General features: G+C 48.7%; 1 protein-coding gene across 4 annotated transcripts in view; it reads right to left on the bottom strand.

Moving 5' to 3' along the window:
* Positions 1-12,301, bottom strand: part of RUFY1 (RUN and FYVE domain containing 1) — a 717,137-nt gene that overhangs the window by 100,620 nt on the left and 604,216 nt on the right. The gene's annotated exons all lie outside the window — the stretch shown is intronic.

Consider the following 12,301-nt stretch of genomic DNA (forward strand, 5'->3'; position numbering starts at 1 on the left):
CAAGAACCACATGTTCCAGGATGAGGGCTCTAGGGTTGCTTTCCTGCGCTACCAGGGGGAGAAGGGGAGGTAGAAGAGGAGGGGGAGAGATTGCGGGATGACCTCCTTGGCGACCCCCGCTTCTTCCTCTGTAGAACTTATAAAGAGGATTTTGCTGCTTTTGCTGTGGAGGTTGTCACAAGCTACGAAAGGAAGACCTTCCAAACCCTCGATACTTCTTATATACAAGTCCCCTTGACTGAGTTTGCAACCCTAAGGATTTTGCCATGGCTTTGCTATCTTTGAACCTCTAAAGAGCGGAATCAGCCTTCTCTCTGAAATGTTTTGAACCATCAAAGGGAAAATCAAGAAGGGTAGCCAGTACGTCTGGGGAAAAACCAGAGGATCTAAGCCAAACCTGTCTCCTGGTAACTACGGAGGAGCTCATAACCCTGGCCACTGAATCAGCTGTATCCAGGCCAGACTGTATATCCTGTAGAGCAGCAGCCTGAGCATCCGACAGAACCTCCATAAAATGCCCCCACTGGTCATCCGGCAAATTAGGCGCCAATTGCTTAGCTGAATCCATCAATGAATGTATGTAACGTCCCAACAGGTAGCATTGGTTGATTTTAGTGCCATGCTAGAGGAAGAAAAGACTTTCTTAGCTGATTGCTCCAACTTCTTAGAGTCCCTGCCGGCAGAAGCCTGAGGAAAACCACCTGAAGACTGTTTAGATCAGGACGCCTGTACCACCAAACTTTCCGGGGACAGATGTGAAGAAAGAAAGGGAGGGTCATCTGGAGCAGACCTATATCTCCTTGCCACAGATTTTGCTACAGCAGGAGAAGAGAGCGGTTACGCCACACTTCCAGGATAGCTCAGTAAAAGCTTCATTAAAAGGCAACAGCGGCTCAACTATCGAAGATGGCGAATTAAAAACCTCAGTGAGCAAATTAGGCTTATATTGAGCTGTAGGTAGTTGCAAATCCAAAAGCTCCACAGCCTTTCTGATAACGGTATGATATGGAGCTACCTCTTGAGGTGGAGAAGCCCTTGAAGAAGAAAGCTCCCTCTCTGCGGAGGCCAGTCAAAACACTTTTATTCGATTAATTAAAATCATAAAAAGACACAGATACAAACAATGCATAGCGAATATACAATAAATGATGCACATCAAAAATTTAAAAAAACATAGAAATTCATTTAGTACCAGAAAACAGCTCATAAAATGTACATAAAACTCATTTTTATAAAAGTGCGGTCTCACAGGAATGATCGGGGCACATAGACTCTTAGTCTTAATTCGCACAGCGGCCACTAAAAAGCTTGCTACTTAACATGGGTACTAATCAGAATTTGAAAGTAATTGAGGGCTGGCCTGACCTTTATGAACCCCGCCTCCCTCAGAATCGGCGTCAAATATTTTTTACGGATGTCAGAATAATACTCGCAAAACATGACAAAATGTAAAGTGTCTTGTGCAGAGAAGTTATCACACTTACATGGTTTGGAGTTTTCTGGTTTACCCCATGTTGGGAAAAAAATCAATGTAAGGTGAATTAGATTAAAACGAAGTCTAATCAAAAGGTGCCGATAAAAGGGCCTTGTTACTAGTTTTAGATAAGGCTCAATCGAAGGAGAGGTAACCAGTAAATAATTAGATTTCACAAGAGTTTTTTCAGTTCCTGCTCTTCCCTTTCCTGAGCTAGCATATTTAAAAAACTAATTTTAGTCCAACCCACATCCTCTTGTTTAATACGGTTCGGAAAAGAATAAAGCTGTGGGCGCCCTAACATTGTAAACATTTTTTTAATGTAGGCCAGCCATGGAATCTTACAGGCTCTATCCAGGGCTAAACAATCCTTCAGGATCAGGTGATTCAGCGAGATTTCCTGGTTAAGCCAGGTCTTGAGCCAACAAATCAAAAGGGCCATTTTTATTAAGTCTGTAACATACCCCAGTACCAATTCTGTGTGGATTTAAAAAGTCGGTGTAGACTGTGGGACCGATAACAGAGCTCTTAAAAATTTATTTTCCGCCACCTGAATCCTATCTTGCGGCATATAGCCCCAGATCGCGGAGCCATATGCTGCAATTGCTAGGCACTTGGATTTGTAGACTTTTATAATTGCCTCCATTGGTCTAGCCCCCAGGCGATTACGAATCCCATAAGAGCCGAGGTAGATCTAGCTACCGCATTACTTTTCTGCTTCTGCTGAGCACCCCAAGTACCTCTTTCATCAAAGAGGACCCCTAAGTATGTAAAAATGGGGAGCCTCTTGACCTCAGCATCGCAGCAAAAATAGGCCTGTCTTTTCAGTTTACGACTTTTCTCCCCTACAATCATAACCTGAGACTTATTTATATTTATTTTCAGGTCCAATGACGTCATAAAATTACCAAAGGAGTCAAAATGTTTTTGCAAACCTACCCCAGTGCGGGTCAGTAGGACTGCGTCGTCAGCGTATAGAAGCACCGGAATAACAGTATCTCCTATACGTGGGACGTCCATTGAAGCCTCAACTAATGATTTCTCCAGTGCATTTATATATAGTGTAAAGAGAAGGGGGGCCAAAATACACCCTTGCCTGACCCCCCTTTCTGAACTAAAGTGGTCGGTGCATCTTCTCTCCTGTGTGACCCTTACTGAGGCTAAAAGTCCACAATGTAGATGAGCTAAAAAGTTGACCAGTGACCGATCGATACCCAAATCCCCAAAAATGTGCCACAGCTTGGACCTATTCACCAGATCAAAGGCGGTCAAGAGGTCCATAAAACCCATGTAAAGGGACCCCTCCTTAGCAATTGTATATTTACTTATTAAAAGCTGCAAATTCAAACATTGATCTAAGGTACTTCTCTTCGCTCTAAAACCATATTGCAGATTTGAGAGGACCCCTCAGCCATCTAAGCAATCTGTAAGTTTGTAGAGGATGACTCTGCCAAGAATTTTAACTGCAGAGTCAATCAGGGAGATATAACACGAGGGGTCCCCTCTCTACCTCTTTTTAAAAACCGGGATAATGATTGATCTGGCACAAGATACAGGGAACCCTTTTGCTCCTGACACATTGAACACATTTGTCAGAACCTTAGCCCAAAGTTTAGGAGCCCTCTTATAGAGATCTGCCGGCACACCATCAGGGCCAGGCGCTTTGTTCTGTGAGGTCTCTAAGATTGCTCTCTCTACTTCATGCACTTCAGAAACTAAGGGGGAAGCTGACTGCATAAGAGGTGTGTCCACCAATAGGGGCTTCTGGTCCGGGTAACCATAAATAGACCTAAAGTGAGCTACCCAATGTTCATCCTGAATAATACATTCTAGAGAGATGTTATCTGATCCAGAAAATAAGTGATGGTTAACAGTAGACCAGAATTTTTCACTATTTTAATACCTCGTCTGATAGGAGGTGTCCAGGCAACTTGCTCCTGAAGCCCTTCAAAATCATCGACAGACTCCTCTATTTCACCCTCTTCAACCTCTTCTCTCTGATACTGTTCTTCCTTCAACAGTCTCTGTGCCGCTCTCCTCGAGAGCAACCTTGGTTGCGGCGTCGGCGGCGCCACACATGGCGCCGACAGCTCCGGAGTCTGCATTGAAGGAGGATCCAAAGGTTGAATCAGCGCTGTACGAGGACGAGAGGAAGGCCGACCAGACGGCGCCAGAGACTCCATATACAGCATTGAAAATCTCAGAGCTGGAAACGGCCATGACGGCGCCGTCGGAATGAAAGGCACGAAGGGTGCTTGGGCATAATGCTGAGGCACGCCCAAATTGAAGGCCAGCGGACCCACGGTACCCAAAGGTGCTCCGGAGGGGTAGGCTGCCTTGGCAAACACGCCATACATTGCATTTAAATGCGTAGGATCTGAACCCGGAGTAGGAAATTGAAGATACGGAGCAGAGTCAGTATCCACACGAGGAGCATCCGACGTCAGAGAAATGTCCATTCAACATCCTGCCACTTAAGCAATGCTAATCACTTCCTTCTTTGTCTCTTACACATTCTTAATTACCTTTACATTCTTTGAGATCACCATAATAACAACTATTTCTATGTGCCTCCCATTGATTTTCATAAGTTGGACAAATTGTTTCATTTCTCCTTGTACAACCTGTGAGAGTATTCTTCTGAACACCACACTTACTTATTGGATGCAGTTCAGTTTATTACTCCTCTTCTATTGAGTTGTTGCTGTCATCCTTTGGTTCCAGACTTTCAGGCTGAGTGCAGTTGTGTTGGTTATTCTTCCCTCATTGTGCAGCATAGCAGTATCTGCATACTTTTGATACAGGTCACCTGTCCTTGGGATGAATCCATCTTCTACCCCTCCTTTTGGCTTTCCCACTTTTCTACCCAGGTCCGTGCTTCATGAAGGGAATGTTTATTATCAATAGGCAGACAGAAGGGCAAACCTTTATCCAGGTTTCCCCTATTCTACATTTTTTCGCTTTTCGGTTATTTCTGAGAGTAGTCAGGAAAAAAGAAAATCCTGTTTTCTTCAAACACTGCATCAAACCACCACCAGACTTCTCTCAGAATTATATTAAGATTCCTGTACTTGAGAAGTGTTTTTATAATTGCAAGGACACAGGGTGATGGTTTACTCGCAAGAACTTCATGAGCCTTTTAACATGGAACATGGCAGACATTGTTTCCTGTGAATTACTGCACTGATAATTTCTCAATGAACAGTTTGGTGTTTTTGCCTTTTTCATTTTCAGGGCACATTAACAATCCATGGTTTATTAAGTAGTCTTTGGCATCCACACCTCATCTCAAGTGCAGCATTTTAGGCTTCAACTCAGTCACCCAAGCTTGCAAAGTGGTCGTCCTGTCCTCAATAGTTGACAATGGCCCAGCCAGATCAATAATCCTTAACAGTACGTTTGATCAGTTTAACATGATAAAGAAACCTTAGTCCAATGGGTGCTTATTTTCTATTCAATGACTGTTTCAGGTTTACGGTGGCCTTCAGGATATCTGGTACAGGAATCCCGCTAGAGATATAGTTCTTACCATTACTGTTACTGTATGTGAGGAAATGTAGATTTAATGTGCACCCCTTACTCTTTTCTCTATCTCAGGCCATTCTTTGTGAGATGGCCACCAGCATCATCAGTCCCATCAGCTTGCTTAGCACTCAGTCTCATCAGAAGACTGAGCACTAGGAATCTGGTCTTTTCAAATGTGTATGTCTATTCCTGTGTCGTAGCAAGTTAGGTTTGCCTGTTGAGGCTTCAGTGAGTTATTATTTTCACAGTGTTAGGATCCGAACAGTTTAGACACTACCTCTAACCACTGCTAAGGAGGAGTATGGCATTGGCAGTGCCTAATGACAGCCTCAACATTAGAGGAGTTGTATCCTGGGGTCAGGAATATTAGGGGGAGGGTTAAATCTGGATTAAGGGAATTGCCGGAGTCCTTGGTAGGTGGTCCAGGTACAGTGGGCGAGGGAAGGAAAAGGAGGGCTCAGAGTGACTTCGCCTGCACAGGACGCTGGGGGGCAAATATGATGCTCTTGAGGTGTTGATTTTGGGTTTGGTACAGGGTTGGGAGAAGTACAGGAGCAAGGGAGCATTTAAACCAGGGATCATGTATGTGCAGCAGTGGGGAAAGGAAGTGCAAATACTGAAGATGCTCCTCCTTTTGACTGTCTGGCTCCTTTTCCCCTCTTGTTCTTCCTCCGTTGGGTCGGCTCCCCGGTTTTCTTTGGACTTGGCACCCATAACTTTTGGACTGGAACTCGTGTGCGCCCCGCCATTTTGGGACCCTCTCCTGTTGTCGCTCTTGCTCTGGGTGCATCTTGCCATGTTGAGATGGTTTCCATCGATGCCCACGACTCGGGTCCGCCATTTTGTGAATTCTTGTCCTTTCCTTTGGTCCCTTGGATTCCATCCTGCTGACCTTCAGAAATTTCACTTACACTGGACTGCCTTATCTCTTTCACCCTTCAGGTCCCCCTCTCTCCTCTCACCAATGTCAGTCTCCAACTCTTCTCCCCCACATACCGCTCTCTACACCTTTTTATTTTAATTTTAATTTCTCTTTTCACTCTGTAAATATGTGATATATACTTGTCCAAGCCGAATCGCTGCTAAAATACAATCCTGAGAAAATCTACTATTTGTATATATATATGTATATATAGATAACTCTAATCAATAGTATATGTAGTAGACCTTTGTACCCACTACCTTTCCTATGTGATTCTTGGAGTTTATCCATTTGTATCTCTTCCTTGAGTGACTTTACAACTTGTACATTTGCAATTTTTTCTACTTGTATCTCTTCCCTGTGTGACTTTACAACTTGTACATTTGCAATTTTTTTTCCGGTTTGAATCTTTCATGTAACTCATGTAATCCTAAATCCTTATGTATCGCAACTGGTTCTTTTGTAAAGCACTCTGAAACCTTCGAGTATTGTTCGCGCTATAGAAAATCGCATCAAATAAATAAATAAATAAAATAAACCTGTGGGCCAGTTCTAAAAAACTCTTATAGCACAGATCCTATGCGAGGGACTTATTGAGCAGTCTCACAGGTTGAGAAGTTGGTGGTTATTCTGTACAGGATACTTCTTCCCCAATAGACTGGGGGGGAAAAGGTTTCAAACACTCAATGACCTGTAGAGAACAAGGCTGCTGGATCAAAAAACTTTCTTCGATCATGTATTTATCTTCATAAACTCCCTGTCAGTCAGACGGATCGGGGGAGCGCACATCAGAAAAGTCAAGACAAGATTTAAGTCCCACTGAGGCATTATGAAGGGTACGGGTGGAAATGAAGGCGTAATGTCTTTAAGAAAACGGGTAACAACCGTGGATTTAAAAAGAGAAGGCTGATCTGGAAGCCGCAGAAAGGCAGAGATAGCCGAAAGATAACCTTTGATAGTGCCCAGAGCAGAGCCCTGCTGGGCCAAAGAGAGAAGGAACAGAAGAACCTCAGAAAGAGGGGCAGTATACCGATTTGGTGGGACGGACGCCTGGCTGCCAGAATGACATCACAGACTTCGGGAGGAAGATCGAAAGGTGTCAACTGTCGCTGCTCAATCTCCATGCATGGAGGTGGAGGCTGGACAGGTTCGGGTGGAGGACCATCCCCTGCTGCTGCGACAGAAGATCCTCCTGAAGAGGCAGACGGATCGGGGGATCGATGCTCATACTGAGTAGCTCGGGATACCATACACTTCGAGCCCAGTCTGGCGCTACAAGAATGACCTGGGCCCGATCGTACCTGATCTTCTTCATTACTCTGGGCAGAAGTAGTATAGGCAGAAAGGCGTACAACAGACCGCAACTCCACTCACAACAAAAATAGTCTCCGGGCAAGCGCCGCCTTGGAAATTATAACGTGCTGAACTGATGACATTGAGCGTTCTCTTCGGTGGCGAATAGATCGAACCAAGGCTCTCTCCACTGCAGAAAGAGACCTTGCGCCACGTCAGAGTTCAGACGCCATTCGTGATCCACCATGCACAGGCAGCTGAGCTCGCCGCCCTGGTGTTCAGAGAACCTGCCAGGTGTTGAACCACCAAGGGAATGCCTTGATGTTCCAGCCATGTCCAGAGGCGGAGAGCCTCCTGACATAGGGTCCACGACCCCACCCCGCCCTGTTTGTTGCAATACCACATGGCGGTGGTGTTGTCCGTGAACACCTGCACTACACTTCCCAGGACAGAGTAAAGGAATGCATTCAGTGCAAGTCGGATCGCCCCAGCTCCAGAAGGTTGATATGGAACCGGGACTCCGCCGGAGACCAGAGGCCTCTGATCTCCACCTCCCCCATGTGGTCTCCCCATCCCAGGAGGGACGCATCCGTCACCACTGTGTGCACTGGTTGGGGAAGGGAGAGGGATCTGCCACTGACACGATTGCGATCCGTGAGCCACCACTGCAACTGTCTTGCAGCGCTCTTCGAGATCCGGACGCGATTGGACAGGTTGCCCTGATGCCGTGCCCATTGGAACTTCAGGACCCGCTGCAGAGCCTGCATATGCCATCTGGCATGCGTCACCGGCAGGATACAGGACGCCATCAGGCCCAGAAGCCGGAGGGTCAGCCTGACAGAAAACCAGGATAGCGGCTGAAAGAGAGGAATCATAGCCTGAATATCCCGGACCCGCTGCTCGGGAGGATAAACCCGGAACAGCATCTAATCCAGAACCGCTCCGATAAAGGGGAGCTTCTGAGAGGGACTCAGGTGCACCTTCTGCAGATTGATGGAGAACCCCAGCAAATGCAAGAGGTCAGCCGTAGTCTAGAGGTGGGTGAAGACTGCCTGGGGCGAGCCTGCCGTCAACAGCCAATCGTCGAGGTAGGGGTAGACGGACACCACTTACCTGTGCAGATGAGCAGCGATCACCAACATCACCTTCGTGAACACCCAAGGGGCACTGGTAAGGCTGAAGGGGAGCAAGGCAAACTACAAAAATGCTCCTGGCCTACCATGAACCGCAAGTAGCGCCGGTGGGCCGGCAGGATGGGGATGTGAAAATATGCGTCCTGCAAGTCCAACGCCATCATCCAGTCTCCAGGGTCCAGGGCAGCCAGGACCTGAGCCAGAGTCAGCATCTTGATCTTCTCCTTCCAGAGGAAGTGATTGACGTCCCGGAGGTCCAAGATGGGGCCCAGGCCCCCCTTGTCCTTCTTGGGGACCAGAAAGTAGTGGGAATAACAACCACTCCCTACTTCTTGACCTGGAACGTGCTTGATGGCCCCCTTGGCCAGGAGGGCCGAGACTTCCTGACGGAGAAGAGACAAATGATCCCCCGACATGCGGTGGTGCCGAGGTGGCATGGCCGGAGGGGCGGACCGAAAGGGGAGTGCGTAACCGTGGCTGATTATCTGCAGCACCCACTTGTCCAATGTCATTTCGCACCAGTGGTGGAGGTAGTGACGGATCCTGCCACCCACCAGCATGGGGTGCTGCCTGAAGCTCGGATTAGGAAGGCTTAGAGGCGGAACAGCGGGGGTGGAAGTGGACGGACCCACGCGCTGGTTACCAGACCCGCCCCTGCGGAATCCACGGCCGCGCTGTGGCTGTTTCTGCACAGGCTTGCTGGAGGAACGTGCCTGGGCGCCCCTGCCCTGGCCAGGAAAGGAACGAAACCCAGGTGTGGCAGGGTTATTCGTGGAAAGACCCAAAGACTTGGCCGTGGTCCGAGAGTCTTTAAAACGTTCCAGGGCATTATCAGCTTTATCACCAAAGAGCCGGGAGCCATCAAAAGGCATGTCCATGAGAGAGCTCTGGACATCGGGTGAGAACCCAGTAGAACGCAACCAGGCGTGGCGCCGCAATGCCACAGTTGTGGAAATCGCCCGCCCAACGAATCAGCGGTGTCCAAACCACACCTGATGGCAAACTGGACTGCATCCTTGCCCTCCGCAATCGCCTGGGAAAGGACAACCTGGACCTCCTCAGAACACTGAGGCAATACCTCAGCTACCGAATCCCACACTGCGTGGGAGTAAGGGCCCAATAAGCGAGCGGTATTAACGGACCGTAACCCCAAGCTGGCCGAGGAGAACAACCTTTTGCCAAATTAGTCCAGCCTCTTGGAGTCCTTGTCCGGCGGAGCCGTGGGAAAGGCACTCTGCGACGTCGAGGCCTGAATAACCAGGCTCTCAGGCGTGTGGTGAGTGGTCAAGAAGGCGGTGTCACCAGGCGCCGGCCGATGGCGCCTGGCAACGTTCTTATCCACCGGCGCCCCCGAGGCCGGCCGCCACCCAGTGCCCATGAGGACATCGGTGGGAGCCTCATTGAAAGGGAGCAGCGGCACCGATGAGGTAGACGCCGTCTGGAGCACCTCAGTAAGGAGGTTGGTCTTAAGGGCCACCGTGGGGAGGTTGAGATGGAGAGCCTCCGCAGCCCGACGCAGCACCAGGGTCTAGGAAGCGTTCTCCGCCATAGTAGGCGGAGAAGAGGCAAAACCTGGGTCAGAAGACACATCAAGCTCGCCCGCATCTTGGAGGTGGTCCACCCAATCCTGCTCGGAGTCACATTGCCGGGCAAGAGGGTCCTCTGAGCCGTCCCAGTTCTTGTCCAGCTCCGGAGTAGAGGAACGGCGCTGAAAATGGCGCCGGTCGGAGCCAGAGCCGTATACCAATTTGGATCCCAGGCCAGAACAAAATGGTCTGAGAACCGGGGCAGGGGCGGAATAAACGGCACCCAGTGCGGCGCCTGTGGCGGCGCCGGGGCCGGAGGCAAGGGCAGCGCAGGGGCCGGAGCCGGAGGCAAGGGCAGCGCCAGGGCTGGAGCCGGCGGCGCTGCACCTTGTGGCTCAGGATCCTGTGGCGCCGGGGCTGGCGCCGGTGGCGGAGCCGCTGGGCCAACAGGATCTGGACGCGGGACCGCTCGGCCCGAAGGCGCACCAGTGGGATCTCTGGGCCTAAAGCAGCGGTCCATAGCAGCAAGAAACTCTTGCATCTGTTTGGGAGTCGCCAACGGACCTGGGTATAGCAGGTAGGCTGCGGAACTCCTCAGCTCCAGAGGAAAACGCAGGGGCTGAGCCCCTGTCCCCCTCGTCCGCCTCCGGAGAGCGATAGGGGGACGTCGGAGAGCGAACACGCTTCTTCGACTTCTTTTTATGGCGTCGCTTACCGGAATCTGAAGGCGAAGACTTAGAGCCCGAAGAGTGACGGCTCCGGTTCCACGAACGGCCCCTAGACCCGAAGCGGCGGGGAGAGGAGTGCTGGACCTCCAGCAACTTCCGCCGCCGCTCCCGCAAGGCCTTCGGGGCCATGGCTCGACAGTCTTGACAGTCCCAGGAGTCATGATCGGTCTCTAGCCAGTAGAGGCACACATCTTGGAGGTTCGCCACAAATCTATTACGTCGGCACAACCCACAAGATTTAAATCCGGGAATCCCTACGTGCACCAGGAGACAAGAGGAGGAGACAAAAAGTCTTAAAAAAGTAGTAAAAAAATGACTGAGGTACTTGCTCAATCCGGATCTGTGCTTTCGGCACGGAAAAAGAAAACTGATGTCAGCGTGCATGGGTGGCGCCTAAGTAGTCTCCGTGACGTCATCCCAGCGCTCATGACGCCAGTGACGGACGTGGAGCCGCACGATGCCACCTACCGATGCACAGGGGTACTGCTAGGCAAAACTTTCCTGATCCAGTCTGACGCCTGGGGATTATTCTAAGGTAAGGAATATATCACTAATGTGTCTCTTTCAGATTGTGTATGTGTGAGGAGTTAGAATTGAGTGCGTCTGTGTTTCCTGAGGTGTGCTGTGATGTGAGTTATGTGTGAGATTCTGAGGATGAGGATGACTCTGGCAGCTGTGTTCTAGACGGTTTGTAGTCTTCTAATGGGTTGCCTGGGGATCCGGGCATAAAGGGTGTTCCCATAGTCCAATTTGCTGGGGACTAGTGTTCTAGCATTGCCTGGGAGCCATTTGAAGATCTTCCTCAGAATCTTCAGGGTATGGAAGCAAGATGCAGTGAGGTGTTGACTTGTGCAGTCATGTCCAGTTTGCGGTTTCTGATTATTTCGAGGTTCCTAGTATGGGTTGTGTGTGTTGGTGTGGGTCAGAGTTTGACTGGCCACCAGCTGGAGTCCCATGGTGAGTTGTTTTTCCTGAAGATCACTACATCTGTCCTGTCAGTGTTGAGCTTGAGACAGTTGGCTTTCATCTATTTAATGACTTCGGTTGTGCAATCAATAAACTTGTTTTTTGTATTGGAGGTCTTGTCCGAGAAGGAAATATTGATTTGTGTGCCATCTGCATAGGTGGGGATGTAGATGTTGTGTGAGCGGATGATGCGGACTATAATTAACACATTGTGACAGAACCATTCTAAACAAGGAATCATTTCTGCATGATGTGTGGATCAGGTAGGCCTTCATGTGATATATGCACCAAAACTATTGTGTTCTATGTTGCATGCACCAGCTTCCATGGAATGAGTGGCCATTAGCAGATTAGTCACAAAGGTAATCAATCAATATATAAATAAATATACAAACATATCAATGTATTGCACTCCACAAGGCAAACTGCTATGAACACAGAGACATCTATGCAAGTAGAGGCTTTTAAAGTAAGATAATTGGGTGCTTTTGACGAGCCAAACTATCTGACTTTTCGCGGTGTCCATCACAAAATGACAGCACCTCCAACCAGAGAAGTTGGAAGAAGGACAACTTTAAGCAAATACTATGACATCCTTTAGAAACTGGATTTCTATTTTGGTGTGAAACTATTTCAGTCAAATTTTGTCAAACCTTGAAATCATATAAAATGCAGAAAAAGAAAAAGTGTTGCTTTTGTTTAATATCTATTCACCAATATTATTTACGATCAAG

The sequence above is a fragment of the Lissotriton vulgaris genome, chromosome 7 (assembly GCF_964263255.1).
Source record: "Lissotriton vulgaris chromosome 7, aLisVul1.2, whole genome shotgun sequence".
Lineage (NCBI taxonomy): Eukaryota > Metazoa > Chordata > Amphibia > Caudata > Salamandridae > Lissotriton > Lissotriton vulgaris.